This window comes from Nerophis ophidion, linkage group LG24 (genome assembly GCF_033978795.1).
Source record: "Nerophis ophidion isolate RoL-2023_Sa linkage group LG24, RoL_Noph_v1.0, whole genome shotgun sequence".
Lineage (NCBI taxonomy): Eukaryota > Metazoa > Chordata > Actinopteri > Syngnathiformes > Syngnathidae > Nerophis > Nerophis ophidion.
Window position 1 is genome coordinate 111,116 of NC_084634.1, and position 21,319 is coordinate 132,434.

Genomic DNA, 21,319 nt, shown 5'->3' on the forward strand with positions numbered 1-21,319 from the left:
CTAACCTTTGTGGAATTAAAATGCAGTAACCCATAACATAATTGTTTAAAACATCCATCCATCTTCTTCAACTTGTCCGAGGTCGGGCTGTGGGGGCAGCAGCGCAGGCAGGGAAGACAAGACATTGCTCTCCCCAGCCATTTCGTCCAGCTCTTCCCGGGGGAACCCAAGGCGTTCCCAGGCCAGCCAGGAGTGTCCTGGGTCTTCCCCGTGGCCTCCTACCGGTTGGACGTGCCCTAAACACCTCCCCAGGGAGGCGTTCGTGTGGCATTCTGACCAGATGCCCGAACCACCTCATCTGGGTCCTTTCGATGTGGACGAGCAGCGGCTTTACTTTGAGCTCCCCCCGGATGGCAGAGCTTCTTACCCTATCTCTAAGGGAGAGCCACGCCACGTAGCCGAGGAAAAGCATTTTGGCCGCTTGTACCTATGATCGTGTCCTTTCGGTCATAACCCAAAGCTCATGACCATAGGTGAGGTAGGGAACGTAGATCGACCGGTAAATTGAGAGCTTTGCCTTCCGGCTCAGCTCCTTCTTCACCACAACGGATCGATAGAGCGTCCGCATTACTGAAGATGCCGCACCTATCCGCCTGTCAATCTCACAATCCACTCTTCCCTCATTCGTGAACAAGACTCCTAAGTACTTGACCTCCTCTACTTGGAGCAGGGTCTCCTTCCCAACCCGGAGATGGCACTCCACCCTTTTCCGGGCGAGAACCATGGACTCGGACGTGGAGGTGATGATTCTCAACCTAGTCGCTGTGAACCGATCCAGTGAGAGCTGAAGACCCTGGCCAGATGAAGCCATCAGTACCACATCATCTGCAAAAAGCAGAGACCTAATCCTGCAGCCACCAAACCGGATCCCCTCAAAGCCTTGACTGCGCCTCGAAATTCTGTCCATAAAAGTTATGAACAGAATCGGTGACAAAGGGCAGTCTTGGCGGAGTCCAACCCTCACTGGAATTGTGTCCGACTTACTGCCGGCAATGCGGACCAAGCTCTGACACTGATCGTACAGGGACCGCCACAATCAGACAGTCCGTTACCCCATACTCTCTGAGCACTACCCACGGTCGAATGCCTTCTCCAAGTCCACAAAGGACATGTAGACTGGTTGGGCAAACTTCCATGCACCCTCAAGGACCCTGCCGAGAGTATTGAGCGTGTCCACATAATGTGTGTAAGTGTGTAGTTTGGTGCTGATCAAAGTGTTTTTGGCCTTGCTACTGAGGGTGGCCGTAGTTATTTCTATACTGACCTGTGCAGTGTTTATGGTCACTTCATGATCTTTATGACAATTCAGGGAATTGAGGCTCAGTTGCTGTTCTTCCAGCCAGGTTTGGAATTCTTCCCTGGCCTCTTTGTGCTCCCTCAGTTGGCACTTTAGAGCACTCTGCTTCTCCAACACATTCAGCGTCGCTTTGGCACTCTGGAGGACGGTGGTCCACTGGTCCTGTGTGTCCCGTGTGATCCGCTCAAGATCCAGTTTTTGGTGCGGCTCGAGTTCCTCGGCACATAAACTCTGGTAGCGTCTCTTCAGCTCTTGAAGTTTAATATCCCCCTTGGACTTGCAGCCCAAGATGGTCTGGGGAGACAAGGTGACCATCATGTAGAATTTGACCATAGTTCTTTACACAACATAAACCTCTGATGTTCCTGATGTGTTGCCTAACCTGTGCGGTTTGTAGTCTTCCCTCTTCTGTTGATTGACTGGTTAGAGAATCCAGCTGTTGCTGGAGGTCCGAGAGCCAGTGGCTGGTTTCCTGATGGAGGCTTTTGAATTCTGTCAGCTAAAACAGAACGATTGCACGTTGAGGTCCAGAACGACATTCAGGAAAGTCATCAGAAATTCACAATGATCTCACGAGCCAATGATAATGCTTTGTCACCTCCAAAACCTTCCTCTCCATCTCTTGGTTCATTTGAGATCCTATATCCTCTCTTAGTTTTCTGGCGACCTGCAGAACCTCCCTCCACTGCTCCTCCGTGTCTTGGACCGTCTGCTGGACTTGACACTTTCTGCCCTCCTCTACGTCATGACGGTCACAAAGACTCTGGCCCCGCCTCCTCAGGTTGTTCACCTGGCAGTCGCCGTCGGGTTTGGACTGCAGAACATCCTGGAAACAAAGGGAAAGTAAATGGATCCTGTCTTGTGAAACAGGTGTTTGATCAATTCCTATCATAATCATTAGGCGCCATGGATTTCAGTATAAGGGTAACATTCTGGAAGTTTCCATCCAGCTGCTTTTTAGCAGACCGACCATCTCCCAGTTGAAACAAACCTGAACTGTGCGACATCTCTCTTCAGGTGGAGCGTGGATGCTGATAGATTGCAGCTTCCTCTCCTGCTCTCTCACCCACGACTGCGCGTTTTTACTCTGAGTCTCAAAGTCGTCGGCGAAACCTCGCAATTCGGCCTCTTTGCACGTCTGCAACACGGACCTCCACTGCTGCTCCAGGTCTAACACCAACCGTGTCGCCTCGGGCCTTCTGCTCGCATCCAGGTTCTCCTCCTCCTTCTTCAAGTCCGAAACTTTTGAGTGGCCCTCATGTTCGGAAGCCATAACAGCCTACAAAAGTTTGGAGAGTTATTATAACAAGAGACTAAGGGGCCTGATCTACTTGGATTCAAATACCACGCGTGATCTACTAAGACTGAAAAGTGAGGCAGACCTCCTTATTCAAATGAATTTTTTGCGTGTACTATGTGGCTTCCGGCATGGATATACTCATTTCCTGCACATTCATGCAATTATGCTCTTACCTGTGACAACAGCCAGCAGGTGTGTACCACTTTTGTGGGCATTTTAGAAGCAGTCCTGTGGGGCATCTACAATTAAACCACTTTACTTTTGTTTTTACCGTGCTGAAGTTACGCTCTTGGGAGTGTCTGGCACCAAATGTGATTGTGTCAAGACACCAAAAATTTGAAGAGGTTTTTTCCACATAGGGTACATGTTAGAGATGCGCCGTTTGCGGTCTCATCCGTGGATAAACTGCGGGTCGGGCGGTTGACAAGACGAAAAAATTGATTTTAATTAGATTCGGGCGGGTGGCGGTTGAACCATCCGGAAATATTTGATATACATGGTTGTAGGATCAGTATCCTTTGCCATTCAAAGAGCCATTTAAGATCCGTGTCATAAAGCGAAGAAGACAGTAAGAGACGCTAGTATTCTCCTGAATGACTGCCGGCAGTCACCCAGATTATAAATATTAGGGCGTGCAATGAAGCCATTGGCTTTGTCGCCTACTACAACATTTACGATCAGCTTGTCAGTCCAGCATCATGTTGTGTGTGGCTTCCGCGGCAACATGCACACGACTGCAAGGCATACTGGGTGACACAGAGTTCACTAATGGTTGTGATACAAACAATTTTAACACTCTTAGTAATATGCGCCACGCTGTGAAGCCACACAAATTAAGAACGACAAACACATTTCGGGAGAACATCCTCCCAGTAACACAACATAAACGCAACACAAAAAATACCCATAATCCTTTGTATTCATGACACTTCCTGACTATTTTATACACCCCGCTAGCAGCAACCCCCCCCCCCTTCCATGCTTCGGTAAGGTGGGCGGGGTTGGGGGCGCGGGGGTGTAAAATATATTCAGGAATTATCATGCATGCAAAGGATTCTGGGTATTTGTTGTGTTGCGTTTATGTCGTGTTACTGTGAGGATGTTCTCCCAAAATGTGTTTGTCAACCTTGTTGTGTGTGGCTTCACAGCGTGGTGCATATTAGTAAGTGTTTAAGTTGTTTATATCACAACCATCAGTGTACTCTGTATCACCCAGTATGCCTTTCAATCTTGTACGTGTAATTGCAGAAGCTGCACACAACATGTTGCCGGACCAACGATCGGTTCGCACACGTTGTTGAAGGTGTCTAAGGCAATGGCTTCACAGCACGCCCATATTCTTGTATTTAGGATGAACGCTACTTGATAGTTGCGGGAACGTTAGTGGCTCCAATTGTCATCATTACTCTGTGAAACAGGTTTAAATAGTGCTGTGAGTGGTAAAGGTGGACAACTTCGGATGTATTTCGGCGGGCGGTTAGAGGGCGGGTACGGTCCTGATAAAATGTTGGTTCGGGTGGACGGCGGGTGGATGACGACTTTGGTGATGGGGATGCGGATGATATAATTGCCTATCCGCGCATCTCTAGTACACGTTAATATATCGTCTATATAAAAAAAAAACACCAAAATGCATCAATTTAATTTGTTTTAATCAGCCCCTTATGTCATCCAACAGCTGTAAGATTATAAAATGATATTGCTGAATAGACATTCATCCCATTTTTGATGGTCCCTATTTGTTGACAAGCATACGTAGCAATGTAAGTTTGCATGTATTTTTCAGATGTGCCAAGCGAAGAAGCAAAATAGTGCTCTCATTCGAGTTTAGGTCATGATAAATCACCATGTGTGTGCAAAATAACATATTAAAGTTAAAAGTTGAATTCCCCAAATTTAGATGTGGTGAAGTTATTCTCTGCATTTGACCCATCACCCTAGATCACCCCCTGGGAGGTGAGGGGAGCAGTGGGCAGCAGCAGTGGTGGCCGCGCCCGGGAATCATTTTTGGTGATTTAACCTCCAATTCCAACCCTTAATGGTATCACTGAGCTGTTCCAGTACGGTTTTAAAGCCCTCCACAGCACAGAGTCAGCGCTTCTAAAAGTTTTTAACGATATCCTCCTATCAACTGATTCTGGTAAATATGTCGTCCTGGTGCTTTTAGATCTGTCTGCTGCGTTCGACACCGTCGACCACGCCACTCGTCTTGAGACCTGTGTTGGTATTAAGGGCGCCGCCCTCAACTGGTTCCGGTCGTACCTAACCGACAGGAGTTTCTGTGTAAAAATAGATGGATTTATGTCTTCCACAGCTCTTTTACCACACGGAGTCCCCCAGGGCTCAATCCTTGCCCCAATCTTGTTTGCGCTTTACCTTCTCCCCCTTGGTTCTATTTTTAGGAAGTATGGTATCGCATTTCATTTTTATGCCGATGATTGCCAGATCTATTTTCCCATGGCACAAAACAACAGTTCAACGTCTAATTGACCGCCTGCACGACATCAAAGCCTGGCTTTCAGCTAACTCCCTGAGTCTAAATAAAGACAAAACAGAAGTTATGTTGTTTGGTCCAAGTCGCTCTCCCTCCCCCAACGTTGACCTCGGCACTCTCACCCCGTATCTCAGCGACTGTGTCACAAACCTGGGGGTAAAGTTCGACCCAGATTTTAAATTCGAAAAACAAATCAGCAGCCGTCATTCAAAAAAGCTTTTATCAATTATGCCAAATAGCGAAAGTGAAACCGCTTCTGTCAGGACATGATCTCGAGAAATTAATCCACGCCTTTATCTCGAATCGTTTAGAATACTGCAATGCCCTGTATGTAGGCATTAGCCAGGCCTCCCTCGCCCGCCTGCAGCTCGTCTGCTAACACAGACCCGCAGACGTGAGCACATCACCCCTATATTAGCGTCCCTTCACTGTGCGTTACCGAATCAATTTAAAACACCTTCTATTTGTTTTAAATGTCTAAACAACCTCCCGCCAGCATATCTCTCCGACCTCCTTCCGCCTTACTGCCCCACTCGATCCTAAGATCAGCCGATCAGCTGCTACTGACGGTCCCTGACACAAGGCTGAAGCTTAGAGGTGACAGAGCTTTCGCCGCTGCTGCTCCCAAGCTCTGGAACAACCTACCTCTGAGTGTTAGACAAGCCTCCTCTCTTCCTGTTTTTAAATCTCTCTTAAAAACATACTTTTATTCCTTGGCTTTTAACACTAAGTGATATCCATCCTGCAATGGCGCCCCATTATACACCTGCTGTGAAACTGTTTTTATGTTTTACTTATTTATTTATTTTTGATCATGTTCTGTTTGTGATGTGTTGTTTGCTCGGTTCCCGTTTTATCTTTTAACATGCCCATTGTACAGCACTTTGGCTACTCCTGGGGTAAATGTCCATCCATCCATCCATCCATCATCTTCCGCTTATCCGAGGTTGGGTCGCGGGGGCAGCAGCCTAAACAGGGAAGCCCAGACTTCCCTCTCCCCAGCCACTTCGTCTAGCTCTTCCCGGGGGATCCCGAGGCGTTCCCAGGCCAGCCGGGAGACATAGTCTTCCCAACGTGTCCTGGGTCTTCCCGGTGGCCTCCTGCCGACTGGACGTGCCCTAAACACCTCCCTAGGGAGGCGTTCGGGTGGCATCCTGACCAGATGCCCGAACCACTTCATCTGGCTCCTCTCGATGTGAAGGAGCAGCGGCTTTACTTTGAGTTCCTCCCGGATGGCAGAGCTTCTCACCCTATCTCTAAGGGAGAGGAAACTCATTTCGGCCGCTTGTACCCGTGATCTTATCCTTTCAGTCATGACCCAAAGCTCATGACCATAGGTGAGGATGGGAACGTAGATCGACCGGTAAATTGAGAGCTTTGCCTTCCGGCTTAGCTCCTTCTTCCCCACAACGGATCGATACAACGTTCGCATTACTGAAGACGCCGCACCGATCCGCCTGTCGATCTCACGATCTACTCTTCCCCCACTCGTGAACAAGACTCCTAGGTACTTGAACTCCTCCACTTGGGGCAGGGTCTCCTCCCCAACCCGGAGATGGCACTCCACCCTTTTCCGGGCGAGAACCATGGACTCGTACTTGGAGGTGCTGATTCTCATTCCGGTCGCTTCACACTCGACTGCGAACCGATCCAGTGAGAGCTGAAGATCCCGGTCAGATGAAGCCATCAGGACCACATCATCTGCAAAAAGCAGAGATCCAATCCCGCGGCCACCAAACCGGAACCCCTCAACGCCTAGCGATTCTGTCCATAAAAGTTATGAACAGAATCGGTGACAAAGGACAGCCTTGGCGGAGTCCAACTCTCACTGGAAATGTGTCCGACTTACTGCCAGCAATGCGGACCAAGCTCTGACACTGATCATACAGGGAGCGGACCGCCACAATAAGACAGTCCGGTACCCCATACTCTCTGAGCACTCCCCACAGGACTTCTTGAGGGACACGGTCGAATGCCTTCTCCAAGTCCACAAAGCACATGTAGACTGGTTGGGCAAACTCCCATGCATTATTTATTTATTTTTGATCATGTTCTGTTTGTGATGTGTTGTTTGCTCGGTTCCTGTATTATCTTTTAACCTGCCCATTGTACAGCACTTTGGCTACCCCTGGGGTAAATGTTAAATGTGCTTAATAAATAAAGTTGATTTGATTTGATTTAATGCTGAGTGCCAAGCAGGGAGGTAATGGGTTCCATTTTTATAGTCTTTGGTATGACTCGGCCGGGGTTTGAACTCACAACCTACCAAGCTCAGGGCAGACACTCTAACCCAGGGGTGCCCATTACGTCGATCGCGAGCTACCAGTCGACCGCGGGGGGTGTGTCAGTCGATCTCCAGCCAGGCTTTTAAAAAAAATAGACCTAAAAATTAGTGATCATCAATCTTCACCAAGACGTCACTTAAATGACATTCACGGTACCGGAGGGTCTTGTGAGATGACGCTGGCTGCTGCTAGATCATTATTATGAAAATATGACCGAGAGGAAGGCGAGAAACACTTTTTATTTCAACAGACTCTCGCGCCGTACCTTCCGTCAAAACTCTAAAGGCCGACTGCACATTTCCTATCTTCACAATAAAAGCCCTGCTTCATGCTGCCTGCGCTAACTAAATACAGAGTCTCGGAAAACTGGCGTGCACAAGCGATCCCTCAGAAAGCTGGCGTGCACATCACTTGTGCACGCCAGCTTTCTGAGACTCTTATTTTTTTAGCGCAGGCAGCATGAAGCAGGGCTTTTATTGTGAAGATAGGAAATGGGCAGTCGGCCTTTAGAGTTTTGATGGAAGGGACGGCGCGAAAGTCTGTTGAAATAAAAAGTGTTTCTCGCCTTCCTCTTTGTAATTTTTTCATAATAATGAACTGGCAGCAGCCAGCGTCATCTCACAAGACCCTCGGGTGCCGTGAATGTCAATCAAGCAAGCTACGGAATTTGCCGCCAATGTTTTTCTTGTAAAGTGTATGGAAGCTGGATGAATTAGATGCCAAAAACCAACCACTTTCATGTGGTATTGTACAGAAAGGACCACTTTTTTTCTCCTCCATTTGAAAATGTGGGCGTTATCATCATTACTGTCTGATTCCAATCAATGCAAGTCATCAGAATCAGGTAATACACCAACTTATATTCTTGTCTTTGTGAAAGAAAGACATCCATATGTGTTACACATGCTTGCATTATCATTAAACACATTTAACTTGTTTACAAAAATGTCTCTTTCGTAAATAAATCAATATAAATGATATATATAAATGAGGTAGATCCCCTCGAGTTGGTCAATTGAAAAGTAGCTCGCCTGCAGAAAAAGTGTGGGCACCCCTGCTCCAACCACATAACTAATTCTTCTCCTCGCAGTGTTGAGGGTGTTCCTGATGATCAGTATGTATTTTGCATATTCGTGAAGACAGACACACTAAATGGATTGTCTCACTAAAGAGAGACAATCTTCAGCGCAGAAGTTTAGTAGAGAGAGAAGAGAATTATATTTATATAGCGCTTTTTTCCTCTAGTGACTCAGAGCGCTTTACATAGTGAAACCCAATATCTAAGTTACATTTAAACCAGTGTGGGTGGCACTGGGAGCAGGTGGGTTAAGTGTCTTGCCCAAGGACACAACGGCAGTGACTAGGATGGCGGAAGCGGGGATCAAACCTGCAACCCTCAAGTCTATATATAGTAGATCAGCTTAGTGTGCTATCAAGTTTGCTTACGAATATGTCAACACACCTGTGTAACTTGCAGTCTTTCCTGGAGCAGCATGTGACTTCCTAGCGACAGCAGCTTGTGCCTCTGCTCCCGGATCCAAGACTGGGTGGCCTCGATGCGACTTCGGAGTCCAGCAAGCTCCTTGTCGGCAGCGGCTGCTGTCTCCGCCTCCTCGGCAGCCTTCGTGACCGTCTGCCATTGCCCTTCTCTTTGTATTATTGTGTCCTGGATCTCTTTTCGAAAGCCTTCATCCAAGTCCACACTGTTGCATAGACTTTGGCCCTGCTCCTTAAGGCTCTGGAGCTTGGACCCCAAGTCCGTTTTAGTGAGTAGAATTTCCTGAAACAAACACACAACATGCAAGACATGGAGATGTTATTGTTATTAAGCGATTGCATAATTAATATTAATTTGATGTTTGCCATATTTAGGACGAGGCTCACTTAACGAGTCACCAAGATATTCGAGGATTTCAACTCACATGCCACTTTTCATCCGTGCAACCGCCAGGAGACTGAATGTCCACAGCCAAGTCGCTGATCCAGGACTGCAAGCTGTCACTCTGGACTTTGAACGCATCCAATTCTTGGTGTAGGCGGGTTTGCTTCTCCGACTTGTTTAAAGTATCTTCAGCAGCCCGGAGGACAGCTTGCCATTCGTCCTCCACGTCTCGAAGCGACTGCCGGACTTGCTGTTTCTTGCTCTGCTCCAACTGCTCCTGCTCGCAAAGACTCTGGCTCAGGCATCGAAGCTGGTTCACCTTGGAGTCTCCCTCTGGTTTTGTGCTCAGAAGAGCCTGATGGCCGAAAATGAGAATTGTTCTGTTCAGCTTACTCGTAATTACACAGAAAAAAAATACAAACGCGACACTTGTTTTTGCTTCCATTTTTCATGAGTCGAAATCAAAAGTCTGAAACTGTCTATATACACAAAATCAGTCAATCAATCAATGTTTACTTATATAGCCCTAAATCACTAGTGTCTCAAAGGGCTGCACAAACCACTACGACATCCTCGGTAGGCCCACATAAGGGCAAGGAAAACTCACACCCAGTGGGACGTCGGTGACAATGATGACTATGAGAACATGTTACTGTGAAAGATCAATCCATAATGGATCTAACACAGTCGCGAGAGTCCAGTCCAAAGCGGATCCAACACAGCAGCGAGAGTCCCGTTCACAGGAAACCATCCCAAGAGGAGGCTGATCAGCAGCGCAGAGATGTCCCAGCCGATACACAGGCGAGCAGTACATGGCCACCGGATCGGACCGGACTCCCTCCACAAAGGAGAGTGGGACATAGAAGAAAAAGAAAAGAAACGGCAGATCAACTGGTCTAAAAAGGGAGAAAAAGACCTAGTCCTATATGCCGATCCACTGCATCCCAAGCATGCTCAATGGGTGACATGTCCGGTGAATAGGCTGACCATGAAAGGACCGGGATGTCTTCGGCATCTAGGAATTGTGTAGAGATCCTTGCAACATGGGGTCATGCATTGTCATACTGCAACATGAGGTGATGGTCTCGGGTGAATGGCACAACAATCAATCAATCAATCAATCAATGTTTACTTGTATAGCCCTAAATCACTAGTGTCTCAAAGGGCTGACAATGGGCCTCAGGATCTTGTCACGGTATCTCTGTGCACTCAAAATACCGTCAATGCACTTGCCTTCATTGTCCAGAATATACGCCTGCCCGTATCAGAACCCCACCCCTACCTCGGGCCGCTCCCTTTACAACGCTGACATCAGCAAACCGCTTATCCACACGACGCCACAAACGCGGTCTGCTATCTGCCCTGAACAGTGAAAACCGGGATTCAACAAGGCGGCACGGTAAAGAATCTGGGTATTATCTTCGACCCAACTCTCTCCTTTGAGTCACACGTTAAAAGCGTTACTAAAACGGCCTTCTTTCATCTCCGTAATATCGCTAAAATTTGCTCCATTCTGTCCACTAAAGACGCTGAGATCATTATCCATGCGTTTGTTACGCCTCGTCTCGATTACTGTAACGTATTATTTGCGGCATTAAAAGATTACAGTTGGTACAAAATGCGGCTGCTAGACTTTTGACAAGAACAAGAAAGTTTGATCATATTACGCCTGTACTGGCTCACCTGCACTGGCTTCCTGTGCACTTAAGATGTGACTTTAAGGTTTTACTACTTACGTATAAAATACTACACGGTCTAGCTCCATCCTATCTTGCCGATTGTATTGTACCATATGTCCCGGCAAGAAATCTGCGTTCAAAGGACTCCGGCTTATTAGTGATTCCCAGAGCCCAAAAAAAGTCTGCGGGCTATAGAGCGTTTTCCATTCGGGCTCCAGTACTCTGGAATGCCCTCCCGGTAACAGTTCGAGATGCCACCTCAGTAGAAGCATTTAAGTCTCACCTTAAAACTCATTTGTATACTCTAGCCTATAAATAGACTCCCTTTTTAGACCAGTTGATCTGCCGTTTCTTTTCTTTTTCTTCTATGTCCCACTCTCCGGTCCGATCCGGTGGCCATGTACTGCTTGCCTGTGTATCGGCTGGGGACATCTCTGCGCTGCTGATCCGCCTCCGCTTGGGATGGTTTCCTGCTGGCTCCGCTGTGAACGGGACTCTCGCTGCTGTGTTGGATCCGCTTTGGACTGGACTCTCGCGACTGTGTTGGATCCATTATAGATTGAACTTTCACAGTATCATGTTAGACCCGCTCGACATCCATTGCTTTCCTCCTCTCCAAGGTTCTCATAGTCATCATTGTCACCGACGTCCCACTGGGTCATTATTGTCACCGATGTCCCACTGGGTGTGAGTTTTCCTTGCCCTTATGTGGGCCTACCGAGGATGTCATAGTGGTTTGTGCAGCCCTTTGAGACATTAGTGATTTAGGGCTATATAAGTAAACATTGATTGATTGATTGATCTGTGCCAGACGTCATCGAAAGTGAGCATTTCCCCACTCAAATCGGTTACGACGAAAAATCGCAGTTAGGTCGAGACCCCATTGAGGACGACAAGCATGCAGATGAGTTTCCCTGAAATGGTTTCTCACAGTTTGTGCAAAAATGATTTGGTTATACAAACAAATAGTTGCAGCAGCTGGTCTCAGACGATTACGGAGGTGCACCTGCTGGATGTGGAGGTCCTGGGCCGGTGTGGTTACACGTGGTCTACGGTTGTGAGGCCGGTTGAATGTACTGCCAAATTCTCTGAAACGCCTTTGGAGATTACTTATGGTAGCGAAATGAACATTCAATTCACAGGCAACAGCTCTGGTGGACGTTCCTGCAGTTAGCATGCCTACTACAAGCTCCTTCAAAACTTGAAATACGTGGCGTTGTGCTGTGATAAAACTGCACATTTCAGAGTGGCCTTTTATTGTCAGCAGCCTAAGGCACACCTGTGAGGTGGGGTGGATTATTTTAGCAAAGAAGACATGCTGACTAACACAAATTTAGACAGATTTGTGAACAATATTTGAGAAGAATAGATAGGTCTTTTGTGTATGTAGTACAAGTTTTAGATCTTTAAATTTTAACTCATGAAAAATGGCACTGTTAGAATAATTTTGTATATATTATCACATAACTCATGCTTAAGGGCCATTGCTATAGTTATTATCAATTGTGCTGAAGTTGTTATTTTTCTATCTGTGGAAAGCCAGTCTCGTATCAGTGTTTGTTTCCAGAATCGGCCTTCTGACGGCCAAGGCCAAACATCGAGTGTCATGACGCAGACGGAGCAGAGACAGGGCGATATCACGAGTCATTTCACTCTAGCCTCTGGTGAGGGCGGTCGCACTCTCCGTTCCCTCCTTGCTCTCTTTGTCGGAACTTTTTTAAAAGCCTCTTTCTTTGCGCTGTCCTCTAATCCAAATTTCAATATGAATATGATCAGCTGGACTCTCGACGAAACTGACACAGTCTTTTTGACAAGAAAAAGAGGTTCGGGGGAGCCTGGCTAACCTGATGGAACGATCGCTGCGGGTTACGTGAGGGACTCCCAGAACACATGGAGGATCATGTGCCTCTCGGGCCTTTCTATCGAGGACGTCAAAGACATCTACCTATTTGGAGCTGTGATCGCGGGGCACTTGCTGATTGGGCTTGGCATTGCTCTGGTGTATCGACAAATTCGGAAGACGATGGCAGCCACTCAAGGGGCCCAACGGCTGTTCAACGCAATGGAAGGATTGGGTCCAGCTGTGGGAACACTGACTGGAGTGATTTCTGAGTTGAATCGCAAAATGGATCTCATCTTGGAAAAGTTTGCAGAAAAGGAATAATTAATTGGAATTGAAGAAAATCCAGCATGGACAACAGAGGAGGAGATAAGTCACTATTTTGTCTTCTTGAAGAAAAACAGCTGTTTAGCTACGATTTGGACTCCCTGAATGGCCTTGATACGGGAACAGGCTGCTCTGAAGAAAATCTCCCGAAGACTCCTCAAAGATAGACGCTTTTGACCTTCCTTTTTGTCAACAACATCTGTAGCCGAACTTTATCGGCCTCAGTCATACAAAAACAATCAATCAATCAATGTTTACTTATATAGCCCTAAATCACGAGTGTCTCAAAGGGCTGCACAAACCGCAACACAAACCACTATGACATCCTCGGTAGGCCCACATAAGGGCAAGGACAACTCACACCCAGTGGGACGTCGGTGACAATGATGACTATGAGAACCTTGGAGAGGACGAAAGCAATGGATGTCGAGCGGGTCTAACATGATACTGTGAAAGTTCAATCCATAACGGATCCAACACAGTCGCGAGAGTCCAGTCCAAAGCGGATCCAACACAGAAGCGAGAGTCCCGTTCACAGCGGAGCCAGCAGGAAAACATCCCAAGCGGAGGCGGATCAGCAGCCAACACACAGGCAAGCAGTACATGGCCACCGGAACGGACCGGACCCCCTCCACAAGGGAGAGTGGGACATAGGAGAAAAAGAAAAGAAACAGCAGATCAACTGGTCTAAAAAGTGAGTCTATTTAAACATCTCTCCCAAGTTAATTGGGCATATACACACGCATAATCCCCACCCTTGAACTCAACGCCTTCACCACCGCTTAATTCCTCTGGGGCTGTGGATGGCTGAGCGGCGCTATAGAGCGACAGTGGGTCTCCTCAAACCCACCCCTCCCTCTGTTGCAAGTTGGTGTGATATATGTATGTTTAATGTGAGGTTTTTTTCCTTGGACTCAGTCTAGACCCCATCTTAGGGTCTAGCCTTAGACTGATATTTTTGTACTCCCCCCGCCCCTCTCCTAATGTCACCCTTTTCTCATTTTTTTAAGGAGCGCTGTAAGTGGCTGATCCGTCGGCGGTCTCGTCTTGTCCCTCCCTGTAACGTATGTAAATGTAATTTCAGTTCTGATGTGTCTTGTAGATGTTGGAATGGACAAATAAAATATTTCTTTCTTTCTTTCTTCTTACTTATCAACACATTTGCATTTCATTAATAGTCATATATTGTGTCTAACTGGAGATGTCGAGATTACCCCCCTTCTCCCAGCGACAGCTTCAGTGATGTAACCAAGGACCTCCCAAATAGAGGAAGCGCATGGGCTGGACTTTAGAGCGTAGTTTGGATCTGTAACTAGAGTACAGGCCAAATAACGTCTCTCCTCAATTGAGCAAAATTGAACCGTCTCTGCATGAGTCCCTACGTCTCGTCTGTTTAATAGATGTCGCAAACACTAATCATCCATCCATCCATCCATCATCTTCCGCTTATCCGAGGTCGGGTCGCGGGGGCAACAGCCAAAGCAGGGAAACCCAGACTTCCCTCTCCCCAGCCACTTCGTCTAGCTCTTCCCGGGGGATCCCGAGGCGTTCCCAGGCCAGCCGGGAGACATAGTCTTCCCAACGTGTCCTGGGTCTTCCCCGTGGCCTCCTACCGGTTGGACGTGCCCTAAACACCTCCCTAGGGAGGCGTTCGGGTGGCATCCTGACCAGATGCCCGAACCACCTCATCTGGCTCCTCTCGATGTGGAGGAGCAGCGGCTTTACTTTGAGTCCCTCCCGGATGGCAGAGCTTCTCACCCTATCTCTAAGGGAGAGGAAACTCATTTCGGCCGCTTGTACCCGTGATCTTATCCTTTCGGTCATGACCCAAAGCTCATGACCATAGGTGAGGATGGGAACGTAGATCGACCGGTAAATTGAGAGCTTTGCCTTCCGGCTCAGCTCCTTCTTCACCACAACGGATCGGTACAACGTCCGCATTACTGAAGACGCCGCACCGATCCGCCTGTCGATCTCACGATCCACTCGTGAACAAGACTCCTAGGTACTTGAACTCCTCCACTTGGGGCAGGGTCTCCTCCCCAACCCGGAGATGGCACTCCACCCTTTTCCGGGCGAGAACCATGGACTCGGACTTGGAGGTGCTGATTCTCATTCCGGTCGCTTCACACTCGGCTGCGAACCGATCCAGCGAGAGCTGAAGATCCCGGTCCGATGAAGCCATCAGGACCACATCATCTGCAAAAAGCAGAGACCTAATCCTGCGGTTACCAAACCTGAACCCCTCAACGCCTTGACTGCGCCTAGAAATTCTGTCCATAAAAGTTATGAACAGAATCGGTGACAAAGGACAGCCTTGGCGGAGTCCAACCCTCACTGGAAATGTGTCCGACTAGTAAAAAACACTAATCAGTTCAAAAATATTCCCTCTGACCTTTGCTTTGTGGCTCATCTCCTTGCACTGCTTGTCTCCATCTGCTAAGGTAAAAGGCCGTAGGAGGTCTTTAAACCAGCCTTTGGTTCTCTCAGCCTGGCTCATAAACTGCTCCAGTCCCCCCTCCAAGATGTCGTGGGCCTCCGCCTGTGTCTGCAGCCCGGCTTCCAGCTTTCGGTAGCGCTTTATCAGGTCGTTGCTGTCCTTCACGAGCGGGTCAGCTTTGATGCCCTGGCGGCGTACTGAAGCAAGGAGCTCAATGACGGCGTCCGCTCTTTGGCTGCCAAACAAAATATGACACTTTCAACATGAGGGCTTTGAACACTTAACATTCCATTCAAACTCGATCGTTGGAAACACTCGACTCGCCGGTCTAAAAAGATCAAAGGTGAGATCATAGACCGAAAGGCAATGATGTTATGACATCGCCTCAGAGAACTGACTGAGCGCCCAATCAGACTGCTCTGGTGCCATTGCTGTGGTGATCACAACCAGAGGTGGGTGGTAACGCTTTACTCTGTTAGATTTACTTAAGTAACTTTTTGGATAATGTGTACTTGTCAGAGTAGTTTTAATGCAACATACTTGTAGTGAAGTATTTCTGTAAAGAATCTTGGACAGAATATTCCGAACTCGATTTTCCATTTGTATGCTGATGATACTGTCATATACATATATACATACGTATATTATTTTTTATTTTTTCCAAGATGGCGCTGCTGTAGGCAGGAGCTCTGTGCTCTTGTGTCATCCTTTTGTGTTTCCCTCTTGTTTTCATGTCTTATTATATTTTTTTGCCTTTTGGTCTGGGACCCTTTGGGACTGTGTGACAAGGGGTGCCACTTTTGTGACCTCTGTGGTGCTTTTTTTTGTGGACTTCTGGATCTGCCTCCCGGGAGCCTTTTTGGCCATGGAGACCAGCTGCTGGGTCTCTGCCACACCGGAGTCGCTTTGGAGGGACTGGAGGAGATGCGGATGAGGGGACAGGGCTGCGGAGCTGGCACTGAGCGCTGGGACGGAAAGGCTTCGCGGTGTCTTGGCTGGGTGAGCAGGTGTCGGACACCTCAGTCACCTTGGACGTATCCTCGCTCATCCATGCGGACTGGACACCGGCCGAGAGTGGAGTCGGCTGTCTTGGTTGCTTTGTTGGGTCTGCTCCTGTCTCTGGCCATGCTCCCTCCTCCCCAGCGGACGATGGCGTGGAACACCCCAGAGGCCACCACAATGGATATGTTTATTTTACTTTTTATTCATAGCTGTATGTAGAAGTGTCTGCTTGTATCTGCTGCTTTAATGTCTATAATGTCCTCTGTGTTCTTTGTTTTTTGATGTTTCCCTCTTACACACATGGAAGAGGGATGTGTTCTATGGCTATGAGTTGGTTTTTTTTTGTTTTTTTTCCCTTGGCCTCAGTCTGCACCCCCTCTCCAAGGCCCAGGCTAAGACCGATTTTTTTATTTCATTTTAATCTTCTATTCCCCCCTTGTTTACTTGTACCTCATCTTTTTTTGTAAGGGGCGCTGGAAGTCGGCAGACCCGTCAGCGATCCTGTTCTGTCTCCCTTTAATGTTTGTCTGATCTTGAATGGGATTGTGCTGAAAATTGTAATTTTCCTGAAGGAACTCTCCTGACCGAATGAATAAAGTACTATCTAATCTAATCTACTGCACAGCCCCAACTCCTGCTGAGGCCTTTAAATATGTACAATACGCATTTGACAGAGAACAAGAACAACTTTGCTACCTTCAACTGGTTTTAAATGCAGAGAAAACAAAGTGTATGTTCTTTACCACATCAAAAACTGTAAGATCAGCACTGTGTGAAAACATTTTAAAGGGGAACATTATCACCAGACCTATGCAAGCGTCAATATATACCTTGATGTTGCAGAAAAAAGACCATCTATTTTTTTAACCGATTTCCGAACTCTAAATGGGTGAATTTTGGCAAATTAAATGCCTTTCTGTTTATCGCGCTGGAGGGGATGACGTCAGAATGTGACGTCGCCGAGGTAACACACCCGCCATTTTCATTTTCAACACATTACAAACACCGGGTCTCAGCTCTGTTATTTTCCGTTTTTTTGACTATTTTTTGGAACCTTGGAGACATCATGCCTCGTCGGTGTGTTGTCGGAGGGTGTAACAACACTAACAGGGAGGGATTCAAGTTGCACCACTGGCCCGAAGATGCAAAAGTGTCTGCTGCCGCCAGACCCCCATTGAATGTGCCAGAGTGTCTCCACATTTTACCGACGATGCTAAGGCAGACATGGCACAGAGATGTATGGATAACCTGCAGATGCATTTGCAACTCTAAAGTCAACGAAATCACAAAGAGGAGTTTTGTTGATGTTGACTTATGTCCTAATCAAACATATTTGGTTGCGGCGTGATTGCCAGCTAATCGATGCTAACATGCTATGCTAATCGACGCTAACATGCTATTTACCGGCGGTGCTAAAGCAGACATGGCACAGAGATGTATGGATAACCTGCAAATACTTTTGCAACAATAGTCAACGAAATCACAAAGCTGTGTTTTGTTGATGTTGACTGCCAGCTAATAGATGCTAACATGCTACGCTAATCGATGCTAACATGCTATTTACCGGCGGTGCTAAAGCAGACATGGCACAGATGTATGGATAACCTGCAGATGCATTTGCAACTATATTACGTTTCCTTCCACCCACATTTAATGCGAAAAAAAACACTTACCAATCGACGGATTTAAGTTGCTCCAGTGTCAAAAGATGCGAAAGTCCTGATCGTTTGGTCCGCACATTTTACCGGCGATGGGGATAGGTTGATTGGCAACACTAAATGGTCCCTAGTGTGTGAATGTGAGTGTGAATGTTGTCTGTCTATCTGTGTTGGCCCTGCGATGAGGTGGCGACTTGTCCAGGGTGTACCCTGCCTTCCGCCCGATTGTAGCTGAGATACGCGCGAGCGCCCCCCGCGACCCTGAAAGGGAATAAGCGGTAGGAAATGGATGGATGGATGGATGGATGGCTAATGCAGCTATTCGGCCATGCTATGGCTATGAATAGCGTCAATAGCTATTCGCTCAATAGCTTCAGTTTCTTCTTCAATACTTTCATACTCCAACCATCTGTTTCAATACATGCGTAATCTGTTGAATCGCTTAAGTCGCTGAAATCCAAGTTTGAATCCGAGCTAATGTCGCTATATCTTGCTGTGGTATTCCCATTGTTTGTTTACATTGGCAGCACTGTGTGACGTCACAGGGAAATGGCCAGTGTCTTCGCAGAGAGCTGAAAATAAGGCACTTTAAAGCTTTATTTAGGGATATTCCGAGACCGGTGAAATTTTGAAAAAAACTTCAAAAAATACAACAAGCCACTGGGAACTGATTTTTATTGTTTTTAACCCTTTTGAAATTGTGATAATGTTCCCCTTTAACGAGAAATGGGCAACAAATTATGTTAGTATCTTCTTTTAAATATTTGGGATTTTTAATTGATGACCACTTGAGTTTTAAAGGGGTACATTATCACCATTTCAAAAGGGTTAAAAACAATAAAAATAAGTTTCGAGTGGCTTGTTGTATTTTTTGAAAATTTTTTCAAAATTTTACCGGTCCCCGAATATCCCTAAAAAAAGCTTTAAAGTGCTTGATTTTCGCTATTTGCGATGCGACTATCCATTTCCCTGTGACGTCATACAGTGCTGCCAATGTAAACAAACAACGGCGAATAGCACAGCAAGATATAGCGACATTAGCTCGGATTCAGACTCGGATTTCAGCGGCTTAAGCGATTCAACAGATTACGCATGTATTGAAACGGATGGTTGAAGTATTAAAGTACCTCTTGGAATCCTTCAAAGCTGGTCGACGTGGTTCTGTTTGCCTCACGGAACTTGGTCCTAACACGGTCCTTGTGGGTCCTAGGGGACTGGGCTATGAGGTCTCATCGCTGCAAGCGGTAAATATCAGATTTGTGTAAACTCAGCTGTGGAACGCGGACTGGAAGAGTCCTTTGTTGACGGGAGTTCGAAAGACAAACCTGACCGGTCCAAAGAATGAGGTCTTTCATCTTTCCCAACACAAAACCCATGTTTTCATCTGTTACCCGAGTTAGTTCATGACTTCAAGGCCTGCCAACAATCCTACGGACAAGCTACTCTGAAGTCTGGCTGTAGTCCGAGGACTTGTCAGTTGTTTGGTCAAAGACCACACTGCTTTGAGCCAAGGGTGAAAATTGAGGTATGTGAAGAAGGTGACAGTTTACCAGCGACTTGGTCTTGCACAGCTCCTGTTGTACCAATCTTCTTCTGCCTTCTAAGTCAGGTTTGTGCTACTTGAAACGGATGGTTGGAGTATGAAAGTATTGAAGAAGAAACTGAAGCTATTGAGCGAATAGCTATTGACGCTATTCATAGCCATAGCATGGCCGAATAGCTGCGTTAGCATCGCCGGTAAAATGTGCGGACCAAACGATCAGGACTTTCGCATCTTGTGACACTGGAGCAACTTAAATCCTTCGAATGGTAAGTGTTTGTTTCGCATTAAATGTGGGTGGAAGGAAACGTAATATAGTTGCAAATGCATCTGCAGGTTATCCATACATCTCTGTGCCATGTCTGCTTTAGCACCGCCGGTAAATAGCATGTTAGTATCGATTAGCGTGGCATGTTAGCATCGATTAGCTGGCAGTCGACATCAACAAAACTCACCTTTGTGAATTCGTTGACTTTATAGTTGCAAATGCATCTGCAGGTTATCCATACATCTCTGTGCCATGTCTGCTTTAGCACCGCCGGTAAATAGCATGTTAGCATCGATTAGCATAACATGTTAGCATCGATCAGCATAGCATGTTAGCATCGATTAGCTGGCAGTCAACATCAACAAAACTCACCTTTGTGATTTCGTTGACTTTATCGTTGCAAATGCATCTGCAGGTTATCCATACATCTCTGTCCCATGTCTGCTTTAGCACCGCCGGTAAATAGCATGTTAGTATCGATTAGCGTAGCATGGTAGCATCGATTAGCTGGCAGTCAACATCAACAAAACTCACCTTTGTGAATTTGTTGACTTTATAGTTGCAAATGCATCTGCAGGTTATCCATACATCTCTGTCCCATGTCTGCTTTAGCACCGCCGGTAAATAGCATGTTAGTATCGATTAGCGTAGCATGTTAGCATCGATTAGCTGGCAGTCAACATCAACAAAACTCACCTTTGTGATTTCGTTGACTTTATCGTTGCAAATGCATCTGCAGGTTATCCATACATCTCTGTCCCATGTCTGCTTTAGCACCGCCGGTAAATAGCATGTTAGTATCGATTAGCGTAGCATGGTAGCATCGATTAGCTGGCAGTCAACATCAACAAAACTCACCTTTGTGAATTTGTTGACTTTATAGTTGCAAATGCATCTGCAGGTTATCCATACATCTCTGTGCCATGTCTGCTTTAGCACCGCCGGTAAATAGCATGTCAGCATCGATTAGCATTGATTAGCTGGCAGTCAACATCAACAAAACTCACCTTTGTGATTTCGTTGACTTTATCGTTGCAAATGCATCTGCAGGTTATCCATACATCTCTGTGCCATGTCTGTCATCGCCGGTAAAATGCGCAGACACTCTGGCACATTCAATGGGGGTCTGGCGGCAGACACTTTGGCATCTTTGGGCCGGTGGTGCAACTTGAATCCCTCCCTGTTAGTGTTGTTACACCCTCCGACAACACACCGACGAGGCATGATGTCTCCAAAGTTCCAAAAAATAGTCGAAAAAACGGAAAATAACAGAGCTGAGACCCGGTGTTTGTAATGTGTTGAAAATG

At 46.8% G+C, this 21,319-nt stretch overlaps 1 pseudogene; it reads right to left on the reverse strand.

Annotated features, from left to right (window-relative positions):
- LOC133542389 (uncharacterized) overlaps window positions 1–21,319 on the reverse strand; it is a 130,967-nt pseudogene that overhangs the window by 46,611 nt on the left and 63,037 nt on the right.